Source organism: Desmodus rotundus, chromosome 4 (genome assembly GCF_022682495.2).
Source record: "Desmodus rotundus isolate HL8 chromosome 4, HLdesRot8A.1, whole genome shotgun sequence".
Classification (NCBI taxonomy): domain Eukaryota; kingdom Metazoa; phylum Chordata; class Mammalia; order Chiroptera; family Phyllostomidae; genus Desmodus; species Desmodus rotundus.
In genome coordinates, this window is record NC_071390.1 from 97988443 (window position 1) to 98012844 (window position 24402).

Consider the following 24402-nt stretch of genomic DNA (forward strand, 5'->3'; position numbering starts at 1 on the left):
CTATGCTCTAGACACATGGCTTAGATTTTAAAATCTATGAATCCCCCAAGTTGTGTGCCGAGTTCCGTGTATATACTTCACTTTTCTGGGGAAAAGACTTGCATCAGATTCTCAATGGCTGTGACTTTTAAAGTGATAACAACCATTCAGATATAACTATAAGCATGGAGAAATGTGATATCTATAACCACTTGCCCCCAATGTCTCCTGTCCATTTTTACATCACTATGGCCATTTTGTCTCAGTCTTGTTGAGGACCAAAGAGTGATATTTGTGGTCATTTGCTGGACTGAAAAGTAAGCACCTGCTGAGCCTAGGCAGCTGGGCTTCATGACAGTTTGGCTCCAGAGAACTAGTGAAGAACTAAAGTATAAAATGACAGAACTTAGGAAAACTTATATCATGTTTCACATGATCTTTTTTTCAACATGATTAAAAAAACATAGAAGACTCACACAGAGAGAGACACATGATACTTTTTACATCATGTTCTTACAGTTGACCTTAGTAGAGATCAGTTTTGTTCTGAATGCCACTGACCTGCTGATGAAGGTCCCAACACAAGGGTTATTTACCACGTCAGTATCACTTATGTGGGTGAGTAAAAGTAGGTAACGGACGTACTTTTATTCCAAAATATTTAAGAGGGACACTAGAATGAATTCTACCATATATAGCTTTGTCTTTACTATAATCCAGTTAAAATTAGGAGGACCTTGTAGGAAAGAAAATGGAGGTTAGATAGAGAAAAGGAAGACTGCGGGTTTTTTTTTTTTTTTCCTTCTGTAACTCCTTTAGCAGGTAATTCAGCTTTGGTTTCCCAGAAAGCCCCTGTAGCTATAATCTGTGCCCTCACTCCAGACTCTGAGGATGTAAGTATGCACTCTGCCACTTGATACTTTTAGAGACTGACCTGGTGCTGAGAAATCCTTTCCAGGGTGTCCTCAGTTAAACTCCCATGATTCCTGGATGTTGCCATTTTCGAGACACAGGGCAAGTGCTTCTGCCTAGATTACCTCTCTGCCCTGGGAATTTTAAGTAAGGGAAAGAGAACTCAGCACTATAGTAACTCTCAGAATGAAAATTTTCCCCTTGCATGCTAATGTTTTTAGAGTAATCATTGTCACTGAAAATAGACTTCCTCTTTCCCCTCTCATGCTGGAAAATCTTAGGTAATTATGAATAAAGCATTCTTTGCTTGCCCCTCCTCCCTTAGTGGTGCTTCATCTCACTGTGAGGACTGTGACTGCTTACTCTCTCTTTGACCTTAAGAACTGAAAGAAATTTTTAAAGTGAAATTTTTATCTCTTTAATGAAGTCCTAAGATTTTCTCTTCTTGGAGGTGAAGGGTGGGTAAGTAGGAAAGTGCAGAAGTTTACAGAAACGTGTAAGATAAATTACCAACAAGTGAGGTCAGGAAATTAAAGTATTATCTGTATGTTTAAAAGGAAAACAAGATTTTAGAAGTAATCCTTATGTGCAAAAAATATCTCAGTTTGCATTTATTTTCTTGTAGTTGGATGAACTCAGTCTTGGACTCATTTTCAGTAACAAATAAGCCTAGGGCTTATATTTTAGTAACATGTATTAGCTATATGTTCTTTGGAAAAATTATTTGACCTCTTTATACCTTGTTTTGCTTAGCAAATAGGTGAGAGTTAATATAATGGGATCATATAATATTATGTGGATGATATGTACAGGGCCTGGCACATAGTAAGTTCTCAATTTTATACTAGCCTTTATTATTACTATTATTAATGCTGCTTTCAGTTTTTAAATAGTGAATTTAATTAAAAAGTATTTCTCGAGTATCTTAGCAAATACCAGGCACTCTTTAGGAACTAGAATGCATTAGTGAGCAAAATATATAAAAGTTTTCTTTTCGTTATTTAGCTTAGAATCTAGAGTGGGAGACAGACAAAAACAAGATAAATAAATAAAAATGTATAGTATGTTAAATATCAAGAAGTTCTAAGCATAAAAATTTAAAGTGGAAGAAAGAAATTGGGGGCATATTGAGGAAGTGATTGAAGATGGAGTAGTCAAGAAAGACCTCATGAGATTATTTTTTGAGTAAAAATGTGAAAAAGAAATAGAAACATAACCATAAAGTTATATGGTAAAGAGTATTCCAGGTAGAAGAGAAAAGCCACAACGCCTTAGAACAATAAAAAGTTTTCCATACAAGTCAAAGAAAATCAGAGCCTCTTATGCACCTTAATCATATTCCACCAATAAACATTTATCCATATACCCAAGTGATACAGATGAGAGCTTTGGAAGTTCAAGGATTAGCAGTTTGTGTAGACTAGGACAGTTAGAGGGGACCACAGAAATACATGGCAGGTTGCGGCCTAGATCTTGAAGGATAAAAAGAATATGAATAATTGGTAAAAGGGTGCAAACTTTCGGTTATCAGATGAATAAAGTCTGAGGATGTGATTATAACACTGCATTGTATAATTGAAGTTTGCTAAGAGAGTAGAACTTAAATGTTCTCATCAAGAAAAAAGTTTAAATATGTGAAGTGATGAATGTGTTAACTTCATGGGGGCAAGTTCTTTCACAATGTATGTATCAAATTATTATATTGTACCTTATATATACTGATCTTACAATTTGTCATTTATATCTCAGTGATGCTCAAAAAGAAACTCCAAGGAAAAAGGTCTGATTAAGGTTATTTTTACAAACAACACACACGCGCGATATGCCAGTAGAGACAGGTGGAGGAGAGCATGAGGTGAAGTGAAATAAGGATGTTGGCTTTGAGGGCAGGGATCTGCTGGACTTAGGGCGCAGGGGAGGGGCAGAGGCAGGCAGTCTTGTGCAGCGTGGGCAAGTAGTGGGAGAGAAGATGGCAAAGCAGGTGGAGCCAAATTCTGTAAAGTCCTAAGGCCAGACCTAAGATTATTACATGCTGTCTGACAAATACTGAGGCACAATTGAAGCAGTAAGCAACAAGGTATTTCAGGTCTTTAACAGTGTTATTATTTTGACAAGTTTAGAAGAGCAGGAAATGGTTAGAGTGTGATTTAGGAGGATTATGATAATAAAAATAAGCCTGAAAAAGGAAGATATATTTGATATGTTTTAACAGAAAATCATGAGGATTTTATTCGGGTTTTGCACACACAGGACCTACAGAAGGAGTCAGAGTTTCTCTTCAAGTTTTAAAATGACCGATGAAGGTTGGTGCTAAAAGAAATAGGGAAGTCAGGGTGCCCAGAGGTGGAACGTGACTCACCTGAGGTCATGTCATGAGCTCATGGCAAAACCCTCACTGGCCTCAGGTTTCCATTTGCAGAGCCTCCTCCTACCGCTCTCCATGCTGACTGTGAAAAAGTGTTCGTGGTTTGGGTTTCGCCAGCTTGCTTGTGGAGAATAGAGTTAGAAAGTTTGGAAATGCCTGTTAGCACTGTGCTTAGCTGTTCCTGTAATTAATGGGGACACTTTTACCCTCTTTCATGAAACAGATCTAACTTGTTCACACAGGGTCAAAGAAGCACTGGCGAGAGGAGGGTCATTGCTACATGTGCTTAGAGTCTCCAGTCTAGTCTTTGTTGACGTCTCCTGATTTAAAATAAGCCATCTTTCTTTCTCTTTGGTAGTTTGAGGTGGAATAAGTATTTCTGTCACTGTACTTTTCTTCTGCTTATCTTTCAGAAGAAAAATGGTTTCTGCTGTCTCAAATTTAAATCACTACCTAGACTTTAAAATTAAGACATCAAATGTTGCTCTCTTAGAGATCAATCTTATAAACAAATCAGTGGTCATTGTTCTAACAAGCCTTATCAATTTATCTGTTGAGTCATAGGACTTTAAATAAAAATCATCTAGTGCAGTGCTATTCAAATTGCACCCTTCAAACTGTTCTGCAACCCATCGGCTTGTTAATGTCTTCTTGTTTTTAATAGAATATAATGATCTAGTGAGTAAGAAGAGGTATATTTAAAATAGAAAATGGTTAGTTTTCTGTTTACAAGCTTCACGCATGTCCTCGCTCTGTCCATTTCCTTCGCCACATTATGGTGCCAGTCATGACTCAACCGTGTGAAAACAAAACCTCCGCCGCATTGCTGGTGTCTTACATGTATTTTCAGCCCCAAACCTGTCTCATGGTCTTTATGTCCCAAGAGACTGAATTTCAGATGACTGTTGACACTCTCACGGGATTCTCCTGAGAACTCTGACAATCCCTAAATTCACAAATAGCTCTAGAGCATTTTTGGTACTAATGCCTGTCTGCATATGACGTGTACTTTGAGTTTCAAACAAGTAAGCCTTGCTGAAAGAATGCACCCTATGGAAGTTATTTTTTACCATTCTTGTGTTTCAGTTTCCCCATCAAAAGGTGAAGTGTCAGTTGCCTCCACTGATCTCATAGGATATTTTAAACAGAAATGAGAGTCTTGGTGAACAGACTTTGTATTCTGAAAAAAAGTTTTAATGTAAATGAAGGTACTAGAAAAGTTTGTCCATCTTGACAGATGTTAACTCTGACCTAATCTTTTCCTAAAAAATGTGAAAATGGTGTGCTATTTTGGCTTTATTTTTTAAGCTGGGAAAATTAGAAGAACAAGAAATGGGTTTCTAGGAGAATTTGTGGTCATACAGCTAATATTGTGTATGTGTATAACAATTTTGTAATTCTCAAACCAAGGCACACACAGTACTTGAATCTTAGAGGGGTCTTATAGGGACTTAAAAAAAAAAAAAAAACCTTGACAATTTTCTCAAGATCTTGAATCTCTCTCCACATACACACCTGTGCACACACGCGCACACAACATCCTTCCTTAAGTCCTCTCAGCCAGCTTGTTTCTTTCTTTGTTGAGAATGTTGAACTTGGCAAGAACTTCTACCTTTCTTTCCCACCTGTACCCTCAAATCCAGTGTATCCACACCATAATCCTTCATACTACCTTTTGGAGTTTCCTTTTTCCACGGATTAATCAGGTCCTTACTGTTCTCTCTACTTCTGTTCTCCCTTTTTTCTAATGGTAAATTTAATGTGTATCAGTGTGCTCATCCTTAATACAATTCTCACCATGCACACTACTTCCTAAATACCCTTTGAGGGATACCACTGTCAAACTTTGCTAAAGCAGTAGACGTGACTTCTCTCCACCCCACAGAATTTTTTCAATTAAAATGAATTAAATTTCAATTAGAATTTTTTCTCTGGTCATTGCAGAGATGGTCAATGCAATGTGGGGGTGCTTAGGGCCACCTACCTACCCGTCTTCAGCCAGTGTGGCCCTGAACAGCTCTGTAAACCTATGGTGTGTAAAGAACTCAGTTTAAAGCACCACTGGCCTACAGGAAGTAGATCAAACTTTGTGCTTGATATTCTTGTCTGGCTCCTGATTACCCTTCAACCTCCTTGGCATCATATTGTCCTCAGATTATAGGATATAATTATTCCTAACTATAGGTCTTGAACAGAACTTACTTCACTCATCCTAAGCCTTTGTATTTGTTGTTCCTCTCCTGGTTAGCTGCCCTTTTTCCTTAAAGACCCAGCTCAGGTTTCTCATCAGTGAAGCCTCATATTTGTGGCACCATTGTTTCTCAACATCAAGCTTACAGTAGTCATCTGCTGCTGTTTTCTCTGCAAACTCAGACATCCCCAGGACAAAGGCTGTGTCTTATCTTCCTGTACCTAACACTGTGCACAGTGTTTGGTTATGTAGTAAACACTTAATCACACTCTTCAAAAGAATGAATTCACTTTGTCATCTTTTTATCTTTTACTTTTCTTTGTTCCCTCTGGCCACTTCTTAAAATTGATACAGTGCCTGCCCATTAAGTTGGGGAGAGGGGGAGTGGGGGGATAGTTGGAACTTCAAGTGTCTCCACATGATAATCTGGAGTTACATTACAAAGTTACATTATTTCAGAGTTTGAATCTCAGAGATGCTCAATTGTTGTTACAATATTTTAAAGTACCATTTGATACTGTTTTCTTTTTTCCCTAAAGTATCCTCCCCAAATTAAATTTATTATAGTTGGGATTTGTGCTGTTGTTGGCTATTTCAGAGACTTTAGGAATACATTTAGCATTCTAATTCCAGTGTTATTGGTGAACATAAATGTTTTACTATAGAAAGAGAAATTTGAAAGCTGTTGTGGGTATTTGATATCTATTGGATGACAATTATGATGAATAAACACACTTCAGACCTTATTTCGTGAGTTATGAACTCAGGAAATGATTTGAAACTTTCAGAAAGTTTAGTTGATGAAGATTTTCTAAACTATTGAAAAAGGACACATTTAAAAAATTTTTATTAACCTGTTATATAACAAACATGCAACTTTCAGCAGTTTGTGTTTTGTTCCGATTTTTACTCTCAAGTAAAAGGAGGAAAGTCGTCAGGTTACTTGAGAATGTATGTCTTATGAGAGACAATATGTTTAGCCAGGTGCTTTATGATATTATGAGGACATAACTGAGAATGTATGCCAGCTTGCAAAGCCCCAGGTTCCCTCACCAAACCAGTAAAGTGAGTATTAAAACCCATAACTTTTAGTTCTGGCCAAGATGGAGGTGTAGGTAGAAACCCTTCATTTCCTCCAACAACCAAAAGGAGGGTAACAACCAATTTAAAATCTATAAACAACCAGAAGTGCCAGAAAATCAAACTGCATGGAACTCCGACAACCAAGGAATTAAAGAAAAAATCAACCAGAACAACCAGAGGGGTAAGGCAGTGGACAGCGCAGGCGGACTCAGAAAAACTGCTGCAATACAGGGGACTGGGCAGGTGGGGCTGGCTGTGGCAAGGTGGTGGGCTGCATGGGTGGGACTGGCTTAAGGGGAAATTGAGACTCAGGTGGCTGTGGACTATGGCAGTTGCCACAGTGGGAAAAACTCCCAGTCTCACACGAGAGTCCCTTGAAAAGTGAGCTAGAGAGAGTAGGCAAGCTGTCTTGTTCCCTCTCTGGCCCCTCCCCAACAGGCAGTGCAGCAAGGAAGGTTGCCCTGCCCGGGTGAATACCTAAGGCCCTGCCCCTTTACAACTGAACAGGGGCCCCGAACAAAGAAATAGGGCCAAAATGAAAGAACAGTGCAAAACCTCAGAAAGAAAGCTAAGAGATGAGGAGATAGCCAACCTATCTGGTGGGGAATTTAAAGCTCTGGTAATCACAATGCTCACAGATCTGATTGAGCTTGGTCGAAAAATGAAAGAACAAATGAAGGATCTGAAAATGAAATAAAATAAAATATTCAGGGAACCAACAGTGACAGGAAGGAAACCAGGAGTCAAAGCAACGATTTGGAGCAGAAGGAAGAAATAAACATCCAACCGGAACAGAAGGAAGAAACAAGAATTCAAAAAAGTGAAGAGAGACTTTTGAACCTCTGGGACAACCTGAAATGTTCCAATATCTGAATTATAGAAGTTCCAGAAGGAGAAGAATAACAGTGAGAAATTGAAAACTTATTTGAACAAATAATGAAAGAAAACTCCCCCAATCTGGCAAAGGAAATAGACTTTGGGGAATGCTGGAGGGTTGGAGGGGCAGGGTGGAAGGGGGATAAAGGGGGAAAAATTGGGAAAACTATAATAGCATAATCAATAAAAATACTTTTTAAAAAAGGAAAATAAAAAACCCCATAGCTTTGAAGGAAGGTAAATAAACTCCCCACATAAAATGCAGAATAGAGTTGAATACTTGTGCACTTTTAAATGTATACAATTAGGACAAAAATATATAGTCTTTTGTTATCTATTTATTAAAAGTATGTAGTATATAGCCAGATAGTTCAGCAGGTTGACAGCTACGGGGGTGGGGGTGGTGAGCAAAATGGAAAAAGGACTAACAGTGTGGTGATTGCAGCGGGGAGGGAAGTATAAGGGGGATAAGTGCTAATGGAAAAGAATACAATAAAAAGATCTTTCCCTTTATTCAGTGTCATACTTTTTAAAGGTAAGAAAGAGTTTTCTTTGCATACTTTGTGTTTAAGTTGTTCCTCCCTTTATGTTCTACATTCTCAAGGTGAGTCAATTCTTAGAAATTTTATCAATTTAAATTACTATGATGGCAAAATTTGAGTAAGTTTTAATTTTAATAAGAAGTACAAAACCTCTGTAAAGTCATCCCCAATTCCTTGAGGAAAATTTAGCTTCTTTTCTATTTCCAAAACATGTTATAATAATATTATAAAGCTAATTATATGGTTTCCTTATGATATTTTAAGCATCTCTCTTCCTCCAGGACAAAAATCTTGAATCCGTAGTACATACTAAGCATTAGTTATTCAAATGAATAAGGGGCTGCTGACACCTACAGATGTAGATAGCAAATAATATCAGATGTACTGTCGATAGAGAAAAACGTGCTCTCAGTGACTCAGAATAATTTCTTAATGGAGGGAACTTTAGTTAGTCCTTTTTCTGTACTTTGTAAAATTTAAATAACATGAGTTACATGCTTATTGGGAAATTGAAGACTATGTCTGTGGGAATATTTGAACTCTGATCTAGTTACAGTATAATAATTTGAAAAGTTTAAACATTGTATTCCAAAAAGTATAAGTTTATTTAGGCTTTATATACTTTTGAGCGGATTTTAGCAGTATTTCTCTGTAACCCTATTCCGTCTGTCTTGGTTTTCTAATTTATTGGTATGTAACATCTCATCATTCTTTTACTAGTCTCTGTAGATGTAGCACCTCTGTTTACACTAATTTAGGTGGGTTTTTTAAAATTGACTTAGTGATATTTTTTTTGTCCTTGTATTATCCCTTTTCAGATAATCTATTCCTGGTTTCATTCACTAAGCCTACTACATACATTTTTGTTATTAATTAATTATATTATTGTTTATTACTTTTCTCTTTAAGTCTATTTTATTTTGTTTCCTTAAGTTATTGGGTTAGAATGCTTATGTCGTTTATTTTTAGTCTATTTTATGTTGTCAATAAAAGGACGTGAACCCTCTGATTATAATGTGGCTACAGCCCACGCATTTTGAGATGTGCTGTGTGCATTATCATTCGTCAGAAGTTCTTTCTTTTGAAGTTTTTATTTTTTCTTTGATCAAAAAGTTTAGAAAAATAAAGAAAGCAATCTTTCCTCAGCTTATTCTTTACTTGTAATTTTATCATTTGTAGTGTTAATTCTCTGTGTGGCAGGGGAGGGGGCTGCTTCTTTTAACTCCGTTTTATATTTCTCTGTGAAATTGTTACCTAACTTCTTAATTTCCCTCTTAATTGCAGTCTGTTTCCTAATTTAATCATTCACCCATTGTTTCAAAGAATACCTATAAAAACTTTCTTTGGCAGGATGAAGCACACGAGGCCTAAGATTTATTTCTAGGACAGTAAGTAAATCACTTCTGAGAGCATGCCCCTCTTCTACAGTTGAGTAACGTCTGTTTTCCTCTTTCAGTTAAGTTTTGTTTTCCCCACCCATCAGCGCCATTCTGTGTCCACCCCCTACTTACACATCCTTTCAGGACGGCTGACTTACCTGCTGCCACAGAAGTGTGATAGAATCGTCTTAGATTGTTCAAAACATGCCCCTCATGGTACGTTTGGAACATTAACACTGTTTTTCCCTGTTTGTTGGAAATACTGCTTCAGAGGGCAGATCCCTGCCACATCATTCCCCCATCTACCACCGCATCTCTTTCACTTATCGCAGCCTCTAAGTCCAGGTCTGTAATTAGATTTTGTCTGATTTTTTGTTTTAGTGCTTTAGCCCACTTAGTGGGGAAGACCTCAGTCCCCTTCGGGCCCCCTTCCAAGGTGCGCCCTACCAGGTGAGGAAATCGAGCATTCTTGTCGAGGTGAGCCCGCTGTGAGTGGGAAGCCCGGCTAGAGAAGGGTCCTGCCACCCCTAGGTGTTTTGTTTGGAGAGTTCATGCATATTTTATTTTCCCAACACTGAGTCCCTTGGCTGCCTCATACTTAAGTAGAAAAAAATGCCCTTTTCTCCAAAGGCTCCCTCCCATTTAGCTTTTGCTCTTCTGTACTAGGCGGGCATCGTTTGGTTTGGGAACACAGTTTTCCTTTGTCAGGGTAAGCTGGGCAAAAGAGTGCATAGCTCAGAGAGATATACCACAGCACCGTTGGGTGTCTAGGTTCCTCTCAGCTGTGGGACAGGGCTGGAAGGCTTCTGTTGTAAAGTCCCTCCCTCTTCTGTTAGCCCTGTCTACCTCAGTCCATTCCTGAAATAAGGGGCCCTGGGCAGTCACATTGGGTTTGTTAATTTTCTGCAGTGTACCACAACTGACTTAGGAATAGGGGCTATGGCTAGACTTGGAGTGATGCCCCTTAACATGGATTCATCTGCACGTTATCCAGGAATTCCTCACACTTTCTGCTTCTTGACTGGCACTTTTCCCTGGGATTTTGGTACTGATACAGGATATTTTCTAATTTTTTTAAATTATTCCAATTATTTACTGGAAAGAGGGCTTGGGTGTCTGCTCTTATGTTAGCACTTTTTCTGCAAGCCCTCCAGTCTAATTTTGTTCATGAGCATGATGAAAATTAGCCCCTTGAGTGGATTTAGTATCGGATGCTGCTTTCAAGGAAATTCAAAATAGAAAGTTCGCTCTTAAGAAGAGAGAATAAATTGTCAAGCCGTCTCACAAGGACAGAAATAAGCCAAATCTTATAAAATGTTTTGGAGTAAGCTTTTTTTACATTTGCAGTTCAAGGTAAACTTTTCAAATGAAATTGAAGAGTCCAAGTCTTTGGCTGATAAAGATTCTAAGCATTAATTTGGGGGGCCTCCATAAGCCCACTGGAAATTTTATAACAAATTTCATGAGGAAGAGGGGACCAGGTGATTTCATAAAATCCTCAACAGGATCTCAAAGTTAAGGAACAAATGCTGTAAATGTATAAGAAAATTAAAGCAAAAATATACCATATCATGAGTGTCCAGTGAGGATAATAAACTTAGTTCCACAAGAGATTGCTTTGACACAAGCACAGAAACGTTAAGCATGGAAATTCTCCTTAAAAGGAGAGTAAAGAATGAAGCTGTAGTGCAGAAAACTGGATTTGTGATGATTTGAAGTTTATCCAGAATAACCAACAGATTTTAAGCAAGATCTCGCATTGCATAGCTCCTCTGGTATGCTGCAGGAGGAAGGAGGAGGAAGTTTTAAGAGACAAGTGGTAAGCACGTTCACTTGGCGTTGACCGTGACTTCAGTTTTACTGTCTGTATTCAGGAACATGAGAAGGAATTTAAACGATTGGGCATGATGGCAACTCTGTACTTCTGTGTTTCCAGAGGAAGGAAAGCGCTGGGCTCTTAACACAACCTTTTCAGCTGTGGAAATCATGATAAATACCTTTGTTCTACAGTTAGGTATTAGCAGAATAAATAAAACTCACTCTGCAGATGTATTAGAAGAGTTTCAAACATTCTTTTATCTTGGAGGAAACAGGTAGAACAAATTTCTACAAAAATTGAAAACATCGATTTTTCAATTCGTGAACAATCCAACTGCCCAGCACTGAGCAGGATTCTCCAACATATTCCTCCTAATTACATTTTTAGTTTGCAGTAGAATCAGTGTTCCAACTGGTAAACTCTGGTTTTCTCATTTACTTTTATCATCTAATTATGTTTCTTGCCATTAACTGAAGTATAAGGGACACAGAGAGACGATTTATTTTTATGTGCAACAAGTTTAAAAACCTAATTAGGGCATCTTTATTTTGCCACTTAACCTTTTTACATTTCTTAAATCTTTTCCAATCATAGCAAAGTTGCTGAGGGTGTCCAGTTTTGTTTACCAGCTTACAGGATGAAGAAGAACAAAATAGGAGTGCATAAAGGCACAGTGGTGAGAAGATAGTGTTTCCAATTAATCTCAAAGTTTGGGATTAATTTAGTATTAATTCTCCTCTTTGATGTCTTCCTGTTTTTTTGACATGGTGACCTGCCATAACAAAGAGGAAACAGCAGGAAACTTGGTACCAATTAAAACCATTCTCCTTCCACCAAAGAATTAAACTGTCAGCAAAAGTAATCTCAAATTCAAATAGTGATAAGTGTTTAGAAATAAACAGGAATAAAGGGACAGAGCTATTAAATTTCAACATCTGCTGGAAAATGATTAAAATGCATGCCAGTTTAATTAAGTTTGGAATTTAATAAATACGGCGAGCACAGCAGAAACACAAATAGACGCCTCACGCGTGGTGTGTACGTTTGAGTGAAGGCTGCATCCAGCCAGACTGAATTCACTGGAATGAATGTCTACGTGAATATTACTTACACATTCACCTTTGGTGTTCATTCCGGTTGTGAGTCACTCAGCCAGTTATATATTTATGACAGTATAATTTGAGGTTTTCATTTGATTAACAGTATTTGAAGTTTGAATTTGTTCTAGGATGAGGCAAGTGCAATAACAGATTTCTGGGTCAAAACAACTCTTCAACCTTATCTTGTAGGAAATTTGAAATTTCTGTTCTTACTCTGACTGAGATGCTTTGGATAATCCTGGACACAGAACCCAGTGACTTTGGATCTTTACATGAAATAGTCAGCTGCACTGGCTTCCAGAGTTCGAGGTCTAACTTCTCTGTGCCCATTGATTGAGGTCCATGGCTGACATGATGTGCTTCCGACAACTTTCTTTTAATTCAGGTAGTACACATGTCAGGTTGGTTTGTCACACGGGGATAGAAAAGATAATCTGACGGCAGATTACTTTCTTTTTTGTGTGTGGGCTTCTTAATGCAATTAAATGTGTGATTTTATTCTCTCATAGTGAAGATATTTTATTTTTAGTGGATGTCTTTAAGAAAATTCAGAAATCTGAAACTTGTAGCCAACAGTGAAATAACAATTTTAAACAAAAACAAAAACTCAGAATTTATTTCTGTTTATCTGGGAACACCAATGCTAAAAATATCCCCCTGTGGTTGACACAAAATACTTAGTTTAGGTATTTTGCTGACATTTCAGGTTTGTTTGCTTTCAGTGAAGCCTATCAGGAGTAATCATACCCATCCTATTTGTATTCAATCAACAGAAAATGTTTGAGTATTTGCTGCATATCTGTGCTCGCCATTAAGTTGGAGAGGGAAGGTAGGTAAGACATGGAATTTGCCTGTATGTAGTTCAGAAATAACCGAGTCAAAGGGCAAACCTTATTAGTGATAACAAAGGAAATCTCTAGCAGAATTTAGGGCTCCAAATTCCTTTGTTAGATCTTTGTACGTTTAGACAATGTGCTTTGAAAAGAAACTGAGTCATTTATATTGTAGTCAAAGTAGTTTTTTGTGGATTTATTTTTTTGTGTGTATTGGGACCTGGGTTGAAAATAAACTTGTATGGGAAGAGACTTTAAATTTGATTTTCCTTAATTGCTAATTCAATGACTAGGTGTTACTTGTTTTAAGTAGTTACTTTTCCTATGTATTAGCTATACCTGATAGTATGTACCTTTGCTCTTCATAGAATTTTTGTTTCAGTTTTTAATGCACTTAATCACTAAAATAAAGATCTGTGTTAAAAGGCACAATTGCCAAATGTGGATCTTAAGATTCCTATAAACCAGTAGAAGAGAAAATATATATACATAATCTTTCATTCACCAAATACTTTCTGCCAGGTATTGAGTTTGATATTGTGTTTATGTCTGTGAAACCAATAGACACAGCTCTTACTTGGCAAGAACTTTAAGCCTGGGGGAGGATGCAGATGAGGACATAGGCAGATAGCACACAGTGTAAGTGCTGTGGTGAGGAAATACAGAAGGTGTGCTTGGAACATCTAGAAGAGCATCTAACACCCTCTTTAATGATTTCATTCAAGATTTTCTAGAGGAAGGATTATGTATGTTAAAACCTGAGTAGAATAAGAAAGAGTTCATTTTTTCCAGAATGGGAATAGTGAAGAGGAAAGAGGTAAGATTTATCACAGTGAGAGAAACCACATGTGCAAAAGGCACAGAAGTAAAAGAGAATGTGGTGTGTTAAAGAAACTATAAATTACAAATTATCAGTAAGTGGTTGGTGCAAATAGACATGAGATAAAAGGTTAGAGAGAAGGTCTTAGGGTCATATTAAGGGGTATGAGAGGCTAAGAGGATCTACTGAAGTGTGGAAAGTAAGTAGGGAAGTAATGGTATTCAGCAGTGGACTTTAGTATAGAGGACAGTTAGAAGATGAACAAGACTAGGGGCAAGAAGTCCATTTAATGGATTGTTGTAGTAATCCAGGAACTAGATAGCGGCAGCAAGAACTATGGTACTAAGAGCAAGGATGTAGACAATTTATGGATTCCAGAGACAATAAGAAGGTAGAACCAATAAGACCTGGTATTTGATGGGATGTGTGTAAGAGGGAAGAAAGAATAAAACATCCAAGATTTCTTCTTAAGTAACTGGATAGATTATATTACTACTCATGCCAATAGAGAATAGGCAAGGGAGGACAAGTTTGAAATCAAAGATAATGAATTCAGTTTTGGATATACAGATGACTGGGAGACAGTTGCACATTTAAATTGGCAACTCTGCTGAGGATTAGAAGTAGAAATCTATTTTGAGTTAATTTTTTGAATGGTGTAAGATAGGCATCTCCTCTCATTTTTTTGCATATGAATATCCAATTTTCCCAGTACTGCTTATTGAAGAAAATGTTTTTTCTCCATTGAGTATTTTTGGCTCCCTTGTCAAATATTAGCTGGCTGTATATTCATCACTTTATTTCTGGGCTCTTGATTCTGTTTCATTGGTGTGTGTGTCTGCTTCTGTGCCAGTACCATAGTTTTGATTACTGTTGCTTTATAAGATTGCTTGAAGTCAGGAAGTGGGATGCCTTCTGCTTTGTTCTTTTGTCTCAGGACTTCTTTTGCTATTCAGGGTCTTTTGGGGTTTCATATAAATTTTAGGGTTTTTTTCCTTTGTAAAAAATTCCATTGGAATCTTGATAGAAATTGCATTTAATTTGCAGATGGCTTTGGGTTGTATGGGTATTTTCACAATATTAATTCTTCCAGTCCATGAACATGGGATAGCTTTCCACTTATTTGTTTCTTCTTTGATTTCTTTCATCAATGGTTTACAGTTTTCAGTGTAGAGATCTTTCACCTTCTTGGTTAAACTTATTCCTAAGTATTTTACTGTTCTTCATGCCATTGTAAGTGGAATAATTTTCTTTAATTCTTTTCTTAGCTAATTTATTAAACTCTACTGATATTTGCATGCTAATTTTTCATCCTGAAACTACTATATTTGTTGATTGGATCTAACAGTTTTATGATGGAATCTTCAGGATTTTGTATACATAAAATTATGTCATTGCAAATAAAGACAACTTTACTTCTTCCATTTTGATTTTGATGCCTTTTATTTCTTTTTCTTGACTAATTTCTTTGGCTAGGACTTCCAGGACTATGTTGCATAGAAGTGGTGAGAGTGTGTACCCTTGTCTTATTCTTATGTTAGAGGGAAGGCTTGCAGCGTTTCACCACTTATAGCACAGGTGGCAACACAAGTCCTGTGGGCCAAATCCGGCCCTCCACCTTGTTTTATCCAGCCTGGCACCTTGTTTCTACCTGGCGGCAGTGCTGAGCTCCTTGCCCCTAGTTAAGGAGTAGTTACATTTATACAGTCCTAAAGTTACATTCAGCCCTTTGAAGGCAACCTCAAGGCTGATGTGGCCCCCGGTGAAAATGAATTTGACACCCCAGGTTATGTGATATTAGCTGTGAACTTGCTATATGTGGTCTTTATTATGTTGAAGTACATTCCATATTTACTTGGTTTGTTGAGAGTTATTTTTTTTAATCATGAGTGGATGTTGAATTTTGTCAAATGCTTTTTCTGCATCTCTTGAGATGATCATATGATTTTACGTGTCATTGTCTTAATGTGACACATTTCATTTATTGATTTATATATATTGAACCAGTCCTGCATCCCAGAGATGAATCTCACTTGATTATGATGTATGATCCTTTTAATGTGCTGCTGAATTCAGTTTGTTAGTATTTTGTTGAGATGGTTGGCATTTATATTTGTTAAGGATATTGACCTATAGTTTGTTTTTTTTCTCGTGGTGGCCTTATCTGACTTTGGTATAATGGCAATGCTAGCCTCATAAAATGAATTTGGGCGTGTTTCCTCCTCTTGAATTTTCTGGACGAGTTTGAGAATGGTTGATGTTAATTCTTTACATATTTAGTAAAGTACACCAGTTAAGCCATTCGGGCCTTTCTTTGTTGGGCAGTTTTTGATTACTGATTCAATCTCTTTACTCATTATGGCTCTATTCAGATTTTCTATTTCCTCATGATTTAGTCCGGTAGCCTGTATGTTTCTAAGAGTTACCCATTTCTTCTGTGGTGTTCAGTCTGTTTGTGTACAGTTGGTCATAGTAGTCTCTGATGATCCTTTATATTTCTGTGATATCAGTTGTAATGTCTCCTCTTTCATTTATATTTTTATTGATTTGAGTCCTTTCTCTTTGTCAGTCTAACTAAAAGTTTGTCAATTTTGTTTATCTTTTCAACAAACCAACTCTTAGTTCTGTTAATCTTTTCTATTATTTTCTGGTTCTCTGTTTCATTTGTTTCTGCTCTAATCTTTATTACTTCCTTCTGCGTTGAGTTTAGTTTGCACATTTGTATTTTAAACTAGAGTAAAATTACTCATTTGTGCACACTAAATCAAAGTTAGTATTCTCGTAAGTTTAGAAGCTAGAATTGTGAAGGCTCTCTCTATTTTTTAGTGCATTTTTCCCAGCCTAAATACATTAGAAATAGAATTAGTGTTATTAGCCCTGGCTGGTGTGGCTCAGTGGATTGAGCACCAGCCTGAAAACCCAAGGGTCGCTGGTTCAATTCCCATTCAGGGCACATGCCTGGGTTTCAGGCCAGCTCAGGCCCCTAGTAGGGGTGTGCGGGAGGCCACCACACATTGATGTTTCTCTCCTTCTCTTCCTCTCTCCTCTCCCCTCTGTATAAAAATAAATAAAGAAATAAAATCTTTTAAAAATAAAATAGAAAGGAATGGGTTATATCAGTGTTTATAGTAATATCTTATGATCAATTGCCAGATCGTGAAATCTGTTCAAAAAATCAACAAAAGGGCCTTTAAAACTTTGTGACATTTGACTTATATTTATTACCAAAAAGCCTAAATTCTTATTTAGCACATTATAATTTCAACTGTGTAAAACTGAAACAAGCTGGGGGTACCGTAAATCTTCATAGGAGTGGTGGCTCTGTGGCTGTCTTCCGAAGTGGGAAGTGCCAGAGTGGGTTCGGGGGGAAGATTGAGAGTTTCTAAAGTAATTCAAATTGAAAAACAGAAAGAAATACATTTTCCCAGCATTGCTTCAATAATGCCATTTTATACATCACCTCCATGCATTGGCTGCAGTTAAGATGAGATCAGCCAGTTGTGTCTGTGTGCGTGTGTGTGCGTACATGTGTGTGACTCCAGTGATTTCACCGTCTCTTTGTGCTGCGTGTTGCCATTAAGAGAATACGTAAACACAAGGGAGAGTTCACCTTGAATTGTAGGAAGCTGACAGAGGGTCAGAATTCCAACTCCGTTCTGGGGTTCTAACCCATAGCCTCTTTCAGCAGAGCAGTGTTGAGTTTTTATGAACTTTCCTAAATGGGTGGCTTGAGTAGTATTTCAACTGCAAGTCAATACCTTCAAATCAAACTATCTGACAATGCAGAGTTCTGTTTTCTTCATATGTGCTTAAAGCAATTTTCCCACTAGGACACTAACCACCATTTTCCTCTACCCTTTGTTCTTTTCTCAAATAAAATTAATTTAGCTTTAGAGTATTTTATGGTCCTTATTGCTAACTGTGGGTTTGGAAGGCAGTGTAAAACACTTCTACACTGTGAACATTGGAGTTAGTGGAATTGGCATTTGTTTAGAACTTCTGGGCAAGATGGAAGACAAGTGGAGTAAAAATTAATATTTTTAAAGCCAAAGACTAAAACAAATTAATGTTCAAATGTGTTTATTTCACTGAAAGAGGTAAGGGGGAGGAGAGTTCAGAGGAAATAACTGTTGTGAGTTTTAACAAAGCCCTTTCAAGGCAATATTGGTGCTTCTGGTTACTACAGCTCAGGAACCTTTAAGAGTTCATCTGAGAGGTTATTTTTCTTCATCCTAATTCAGTGCTTCTTTTAACTGGCAGACTTATGAGGCCACATTTGTAAGGTGGAAATTAAAATCAGAATTCTTATACCTACTGCAAGATGCAAAAGAGAAGGAAACAAGGGAAAGCTATTTTTAGGAGGGTAGTGACATTTTTAGTGTACATTGTTTCCGATTTAGTTTGTGTATACTATATTCAAATACAATTGAACTGTAGGAGTAATGACTTGTTTTAATCTTCACCTGAGGATATAGTTACTGATTGAAGAGAGAGAGAAAGAGAGAGACAGAGACAGAGACATCAGTGTGAGAGACATACATAGATTGGTTGTATTTTGCCTGCGCCCAGACTGGGGATTGAACCCACAACCTAGTGATGTGCCCTGACCAGGGATTCTACCCACAAACTTTTGGTGTATGGGATGATGCTCCAACCAACTGAGCCACCTGGCCAGGGCTAAAAGTAATGATTTGAAATAAGAAAATTTATGTGATAAATTTAAGCAGAAAATGTATGTAATTTTCTATTCGATTTTTTAATCTAGGAAATTATATTGTTTATGAAAAATGCCATAAACTTGGATCATCCACTGAGCTGTTACTTTGAAACTATTTTCAAACAAAGAAGTAATTCATCTTCTACAGATATAAAGTCATGAAAACAGATACATAGCTATTTGTGTTGGGCAAACCATTGGCCAACTTTTAAATGCACCATTTGCTGTGACATGTGAATTTGTGATATCTAAATAATGCAGTGGTTATATGGAAATTATTTTGCAGGTAATTAGGTCTTATTTTGAATTCAAATGATATTTTTAATGCAGACATGTGGAAGTACCATTTTTCAGACTATAGGATGTACTCCCCCCACCAAATTTGGGAGGAAAATGGGGATGTGTCTTATAGTCCAAATGTAGCTTACATTTACATTGGTGAAATATTATGTTGTTTATGTCATTAAACATTTTACCATATTTTTTGCTTCAATTTTTTTCCCTATTTTCCTCCTCTAAAACATAGGTGCATCTTATGGTCCAAAAATACGGTATACTTTTAGTTTTTCTCAATGCTTAGATTTAGTGAATTACAATCCTTTTTTTAAAAAAATGTTTTCTTCTTCTTCTTGTTCTTCCCGGAATGCCCTGTGAAAATGTACATTAGTGCAATGCTACATTAAAAGGAAAATCACCCACACTACACCCTGAGGGCACACTTTTCTCTTAACTTTAAACTATAACTTAAATGGCCTATTAAAAAATTAATGATTTTCTGTGAATTTGGGGAAAGGACAGAGTTACACAGGATAATTTAATATAAATAAAATTTCTCCTGAGAATCTGAATTTTCATGTGTCTTGTTTTATTTTTGAAATTATGCTTCAGGGGCCCTGGCTGATGTAGCTCAGTGGATTGAGCACGGGCTGTGAACCAAAAGGTTGCTGGTTCGATTCCCAGTCAGGTCACATGCCTGGGTTACAGGCCAGGTGTCCAGTGGGGGACACGTGAGAGGCAACTACACATGGATGTTTCTCTCCCTCTCTTTCTCCCTCCCTTCTCCCCTCTCTCTAAAAATAAATAAATAAATAAATAAATAAATGTTTTCAAAAGATTAAAAAAATAAAATTATGCTTCAGGGTTGTTTTATATTGCATTCTGCATTAGTGCTGAAGACTCTATTCTGTCTAATACATGGCATATTTGGAAGAATTTAGAAGTAAACAGGGACTTCGGTGGTCATGTTATCAAAACTTTAATTGTTCACTCAAAGCCAATGAAATTTTTGATAATATGGACATAATAGCATTTTTGATGTTTAGAAAATAATTATGAAAAACTAAGGTTTTTATTCCTATTTTATTTAATATTATCCTTAAGTAGATTCTTATATTACTATAGTTCCTCAACCCTAATCTGATTTTATTTCTATGATTTAATATGTAAGAAACTACCTTATACCATTTCTCATGCTTCTATGACATTTTTACATGATCTGGTATTGGGCAATTTGGAGTGGTTCTGTTGATGTGGCAAGTGGAAATGTAGAGATCACAAAGGATAGTTTATAAGATTTAATTTTAAAACTAAGTACTCATAGGAGAGGCTGTTGGAGGGTTGGGTGAATAGGTGAAGGAATTAAGCAAAAAAAAAAAAAAAATCATGGGATGATGATTACCAGAGGGAAAGGGGGTGGGAGGAGGTGGAAGAGCATAATGGGGGACAAATGGTGATGGAAGGAGACTAGACTTTGGGTAGTGAACACACGAAACAGTATTATAGGTGATGTATTATAGAACTGTATACTTGAAACCTATATAATTTTATTAACCAATGGAACCCAATAAATTCAATAAAAATATATTAAAAATAAATAAAACTCAGTATTTGTCTCTCAAAATACAGTAAGCCCTTACTTAATGTTGTCAATAGGTTCTGCAACTTTAAATGAAAAGACATATAAAGAAACTAATTTTACCATAGGCAGGTTGGTGTAAACAAAAGTTAAGTTCCTACAGCATCTCATCTAGGTTATAATGAAATGACATTGAGCAAAACGGTATTATTTGTGGTCTTGTTGGATGTACATATGATGAAAATCACTTTGGGCATTAATTAAATGGCTGATACTTTTTAAGTTATTGAGAAAAATGTTACTATTAATTACAGAGTTATGAGTTACTGTTTCAAAACTTTTATTTCAGTTTGAAATTTTGTCACTGTTTCTGAATATTTTCACCAGGACAGAAGAGATTGTGAGTTAAGGGCAAGAGCCTTTTCTGAGGAAGAGTTTGAATAATCAGAACAGTTACATAATTGGAAGAAATAAGACAAAGAAAACATTTTAGTGTTTACATGTTTAATCTGAAGGTAAAGCAGGACTTGTATATGTACATGTCCATTGCTCTTGAAGATGAACACAGAGCTCTTTATAGCTAATTTATGAATGGGGAAATGAATTTATATTCTCCTACACCACAAGTTCTCATTAATGAGTGAAGACCCATGTATGTATTACAACTGCATCAAATCATCGTACACAGTACTTCTGACTTGGGGTTTTCCTGTGCTTGCTACTCCATGGGGTGTGGCCTGTGCGGGGTACTCTGTCAACAATGCGTCTGTACCCAAGATGTTTGTGTGAAACGCCACATATCACGGCCCCTTTTTAGAGATCCTTCATCACCTTAAATGCTTTGAGGCCTTTCACTGAGAAAAGTTTTAAGTTGGTTTTTAACCCAGTTTTTATTACTCATTCTCCCTCAGCCTGGCCCCTTTTAAAGAAACATTGATATCTACCAGAACCAGTGTTTCAGAGACGCCGGGTGACGTAACCGTCCCAGCAGTGAGGATGTGTCTTTGCATGCGCGCACCTGTGCATGCTCCTTCACCTCTGGTTGATTAGCAGTGCGCTTAGAGACTTGCTAGAGATACAAACAGGATATCACTTTGGGCGGCCCCCACTGCCCAGGATCTGCTCCTTAATTTGAAAAACCAGAAACCCAATTTTATCTTTCCCTCAAAAAGTGGTGTTTTAATTAAATTCGTAAGAGGTTACTGTTGAAACAGATACATACATTTACCAACTCACAACAGAAACTCACATACCCAGTGATCAAGCTGTAATGTATGTCCATTGTCCAAAGAACTTGCATTAAGGGTACCCCATGTTTCTTGGAGGCAGAGACTCTTAAGTAATATTTTATTATCTAGACCTCAGTGAAGGACGCTTCTTAGTCTTTCATTTCACACAGAAGAGTTTGCTTGCCTAATAAATGTATTCACATCGGCCAGTCCTGTGTTCCCAGGACAGCCTTGACAAGGAGTGCCAAATCTGCTTCTCCGCCCTGGGCTGACCGGCCCCGATCTATTCACACTCTGACTCAGAAATTGGACAGGCCTGCGCTTCACATCTACCTCTGCCTCGGGTCAGCTGTGCCAAGCTACTTTACTCCTTTAGCTTCTGATTACTTAGATGTAAATGAGGTGAAAATTATACCCCCCAGACCAAAAGCAGTCTCTGTGATGACATCTCAGTGACACCCCAGTAGATATTTATCATTGCCAATTTAGAGAATTGTAGCATTTTAGAACTCATAAAGACCTTAGATGAATTATTGTTCATTTCCCTCGTGATATTAAGCATCCTCTTATTTTTTTAATTGTGATTTGTGGAGGTTGCGACTTGCTCAGATATTCTATTCAGAACGAGAAACTAGCTTTCTCGTTCTGAATAGCTGTTCTCATACATATATGTCTTATCTTGCCAATTAAATAATTAAAAATCTGTAAACATAAAGACCGTATTTGAAATTACTTCTGGATCCCATAAATTGTGTTCCCAGAAAAAGAACATTTTCTGTGCAAACAAAAAAGAAATTATAGTTTTTCTATTTTTCTTTTGTTGCTGTTTAAAATGTGCACTGTAATTTTGGATGATCTGAAGTGTTTATCAGTTGTTTTAACAGAACACAGAAGATAAAGATGAGAGTAATCTTCATAGTATATGGGAGGACATGTTTCCGATGAATTTGTGGTTATGTGAAGTCCCTTTAAAACATCTCTGTAATCGATGCTTCTTATTTTCCTAATGTTTTACTCACTAGAGAAATTCTTTTGTTTTTTTTCTTCTGGATGGACTAAAATTATTTTCTTTCTATTATGAAATAATGTTGGCAGTTTTCCTTAGGACTGATACGTATTAAAGTACCTTTAGTTGTTAGCCCTTTGATGGGTAACTAGTTTAATGATATCTCCATCTTTAAGTAAAATATTTCTTGTACCCCCAAGAATAACTTTTTAGCACCCTCCAACATGAACTGAAACACAGTAATCACTAATTGTTCCAAAATAGGAAGAAGTAAATGACTAGGTTATCATGGTAACCATAGTGTATTAGAATGTGATCGGAATGAAGGTGGAGCTATTCAAGGCTGTAGAAAAGTTTTCAGAAACACAGATGATATGCCCTTTGAGACAATGGTAAAGAACAAAACACTTTGGTAAGAACCAGATTTCACGAATACAGTGCAGTGCATACCTGCCCAACTGCCTGTTACAAGGATCTCTGGTATAGACGTTTTAGGTAAAATGGTAGGTATTTTATTAGTGTGTTTCACGTTAATACTTTAGGTGCTCTTGGAGCTGTAACAATTTAGTTGATACTAATATAGTTTCTACATCTTGATAGTTTTATTTCTTTTTCCATTCTTGATTTTAGGGCTGAAGATATGGAACAATGTATCCAATAAAATAAAAGGAACACATTGATCAATTAAGATCATCTTGGTGAATTAGATATTTATTATATAATTTGGCTCTAAGACTTTGTTCAGATCTCACCATCTCAGTGACACTTCCTCCGATTACAGTACTGGATACGGCAGCCTGCAGCTTCTTCCTGGTGCTGGCGATCCGCCATTATCCGCCCGTCGTTTTTCCATTTTTCCCTTAGCACTCAACGTCTTCTTACTATACCATACACTCTACTCCTTCTGATGCTTATCATTTCTCCGCCCGCTAACACGTTAGGTCCAAGAGGGCAGGGGCGTTCGTGTCTTTTGTCCAGGGCTGTAACGCTGTGGCTACAACAGCACCTAGCCCGTGGGCTGTGTTCAAGGATATTCGTTGAATAAAGGAATAAATACATTGACAGGTTATTTTTATGACTACCACTGTCATTATATAAAAACACTGAGTGATTATAAATCCTGTCAAAATTCCATGAAGTTGTTCTATATTATGAGAAATCATTGTATTGGATTTGTTGGAAAACTTATACCTCAACATATAAAAATGAAAGCATCTTTTCCTATAATTGCCCCTCAAATATACTACGGTACCTTCCCCCAGCCCACTGTCCCTATGGTGTCTTCTTGACTAGATTTCATAATTTCTACAGCATCATCTGGTTATTAGAATGATTTCATTCCAGTTTTTGAAACTCAGTCCTATATATCCTAAAACGTCCAAGTCAAGCCTGATTCAATACTCCTCTCCTTTCCCCAGCACAGGCTTAACCTCTGGCTGCAACACTTGGCTTCGAGAGCAGGAGAGTCTTATTCTGAATATCTCCCCTCACCTTACCCCTTTCTTTTAAGCAACAGACACTAGGAGATTGGACAGGTCTAAGGAAGAATGATAAAAGCTTAAGCCTCCATATTCTCCTAAGCAAGGCTGTAGGATTTTGGATGTTTCTGTTTTCATAGCTGACATTGACTAGCCATCCAGTGCCCTTTGTGGGGCAGACAACCAAACACTAGCTCTCCCTTGGCACGTGGGGACTA

At 37.1% G+C, this 24402-nt stretch overlaps 2 protein-coding genes across 7 annotated transcripts in view; one reads left to right on the forward strand and one right to left on the reverse strand.

The window, feature by feature from the left end:
• Positions 1-24402, forward strand: part of TET2 (tet methylcytosine dioxygenase 2) — a 115845-nt gene that overhangs the window by 37100 nt on the left and 54343 nt on the right. The gene's annotated exons all lie outside the window — the stretch shown is intronic.
• LOC123478117 (uncharacterized) overlaps positions 1-24402 on the reverse strand; it is a 69000-nt gene that overhangs the window by 36233 nt on the left and 8365 nt on the right. The gene's annotated exons all lie outside the window — the stretch shown is intronic.